General features: G+C 37.9%; 1 non-coding gene across 1 annotated transcript; it reads right to left on the minus strand.

The window, feature by feature from the left end:
- Positions 1-2,339: 2,339 nt before the first annotated feature.
- Positions 2,340-2,480, minus strand: LOC122910912. The gene has a single exon (XR_006385298.1). It is a non-coding gene; the product is annotated as a U4 spliceosomal RNA (small nuclear RNA).
- Positions 2,481-2,947: the final 467 nt, after the last annotated feature.

Consider the following 2,947-nt stretch of genomic DNA (forward strand, 5'->3'; position numbering starts at 1 on the left):
TCACTTGATATTGTGATTATGGAAATGTTATGTGTCACATAAGTAACCTGATTTTCTTGCCAGTTAAATTTTAAACTCTCATCTCATCAGCTCTTTACCGTATCTATTCTGAGTTTTTATCATTTGTAATTGTTTTAATTCTCTTGTAAGATAAATTTGGACTTAAAGGAAATTCATATGAGAGACTTGCAGGACATATACAGGTCTTTGATATGTTAAAATCCTGGAACTGAAATGGGTAAGAATTTACAGAAGTAAAAGCTGCATTCAGACTAAACCAGAATTAGTAACATGGGACTAGATGACTGAAAGATTGTAATGTTGTGTCTCTTGATGTTTTATCTTATTTTAAACATTACTGGTTCTCTAATGTTTGCTCCTCCAGACTAGGGAAACTTTTTCTTAAGTTATCTGTAACTTACAGAGATGTGAAAGTACTCATTTGTAAACAAATCAAGGCATTCAACTTTTCTCTCTATCTGAACCCTCTGAAACAAAAAAATCTTAGTAACTATTCTTCTTCCATGGCAATCAGTCATTTACATAAGTTCAATAAGAATCTGTTCTCCTTAATGTTGTAAAACAAAAATAAAACTGGCAGCATCATGTTACCTGATTTTAAGCTTTACTACAAAGCTATGATCACCAAGACAGAATGGTACTGGCATAAAAACAGACACATAGCCCAGTGGAGCAGATTAGAGAGTCCAGATATGGACCCTCAACTCTATGGTTAAATAACCTTCAACAAAGCAGGAAAAAATATACAGTGGAAAAAAGACAGTCTCTTCAATAATGGGTGCTGGGAAAATTGGATAGCTATATATAGAAGAATGAAACTCAACCATTCTCTTACACCTTACACAAAGATAAACTCAAAATGGATAAAAGACCTCAACGTGAGACAGAATTCCATCAGAATCCTAGAGGAGAACATAAGCAGTAACCTCTTCGATATCAGCCACAGCAACTTCTTTCAAGATACGTCTCCAAAGGCAAAGGAAACAAAAGCGAAAATTAACTTTTGGGACTTCATCAAGATCAAAAGCTTCTGCACAGCAAAGGAAACAGTCAACAAAACAAAGAGGCAACCCATGGAATGGAAGAAGATATTTGCAAATGACAGTACAGACAAAAGGTTGGTATCCAGAATCTATAAAGAACTCCTCAAACGCAACACACACAAAACAGACAATCATATCAAAAAATGGGCAGAAGATATGAACAGACACTTCTCCAATGAAGACATACAAATGGCTATCAAACACATGAAAAAATGTTCATCATCACTAGCTATTAGGGAGATTCAAATTAAAACCACATTGAGATACCACCTTACATCAGTTAGAATGGCCAAAATTAGCAAGACAGGAAACGTGTGTTGGAGAGGATGTGGAGAATGGGGAACCCTCTTACACTGTTGGTGGGAATGCAAGTTGGTGCAGCCACTTTGTAGAACAGTGTGGAGAGTCCTCAAGAAATTAAAAATAGAGCTTCCCTATGACCCTGCAATTGCACTCCTGGGTATTTAACCCAAAGATACAGATGTAGTGAAAAGAAGGGCCATCTGTACCCCAATGTTTATGACAGCAATGGCCACGGTCACCAAACTGTGGAAAGAACCAAGATCCCCTTCAACAGATGAATGGATAAGGAAGATGTGGTCCATATACACTATGGAGTATTATGCCTCCATCAGAAAGGATGAATACCGAACTTTTATAGCAACATGGATGGGACTGGAAGACATTATGCTGAATGAAGTAATTCAAGCAGAGAGAGCCAATTATCATATGGTTTCACTTATTTGTCAAGCGTAACAAATAACATGGAGGACATGGGGAGATGGAGAGGAAAAGGGAGTTGGGGGAAATTGGAAGGGGAGGGGAACCAGGAGAAACTATGGACTCTGAAAAACAATCTGAGGGTTTTGAAGGGGTGGGGTGTGGGAGTTTGGGGGAACCAGGTGGTGGGTATTGGGGAGGGCACATATTGCATGGAGCACTGGGTGTGGTGCAAAAACAATGAATACTATTACCCTGAAAAGAAATTTTTAAAAATATATAATTTTAAGGTGTTTGTGACCTTAGGTGCTGACTTCAATTAAATAATTTCTAAGCTTATCAAGGGAAAAAAAAAAAAAGAACCTGTTCTCCTTGTAACAGGACACCATTGGAAACACTGGTTATTTTACCTAGGTTTTGACTGGAATGTCATATTTTAAAAGACTCAGATATGACCAGACAGCTTAAAGGAACTAAGGTTGACTTTATAAAACCTGGAGCCGTAAAGCCCTCTGGAACTGTTGGCCTGATACCTTGCTTATCGAGTTCCCAGCAGCCTCACCAGGTGAGTAAAGAATGTCACTTCCTGGCAGGATACTTTGGGAACCTCAGGAAGAGGAATTCGCCCAAATCAATTAGCAATAATCGTGCCTCGGATAAACCTCATTGGCTACAATACTGCCACTGCGCAAAGCTCGCCCAAATCAACAGGTATTGCTGGCATGTCTGATGGCAACTATGTGGCTTGGCTTCTGGCTTGGAGAGGCTACTAAAAGTTCAACCTAGTGATTCCTTATAAGAAGTTCCAGCAGAGCAGATTCTGAGAGATCTATATGATCACACTTAACTGTTCTTGCAGAGCTTATGTAAATAATTAGGCTAAATTTGTTAAAAATGGACTTGTTTTTCAAATGAATTAGTTTTGATTTGGCTATCTCTGAAATGAGGGTTATTTTAGAGAGAAAAAATATGTTTTAATAACACCTTTATGGATGCTAAATTCTAAATTTAATTATTTTTCATTTTTGTTTGCCCAAGCTAGACAACTTGAGGTAAACTTCAGAGAAGTTGCATGATAGCTCGTTTAGATAATCTTGCTTTTGCCAGTCAGTCAGCCCCAGATATAAGGAGTATTTCGGGAATTACAAACAGCCTAACTGAGT

Source organism: Neovison vison, chromosome 6 (genome assembly GCF_020171115.1).
Source record: "Neovison vison isolate M4711 chromosome 6, ASM_NN_V1, whole genome shotgun sequence".
Classification (NCBI taxonomy): domain Eukaryota; kingdom Metazoa; phylum Chordata; class Mammalia; order Carnivora; family Mustelidae; genus Neogale; species Neogale vison.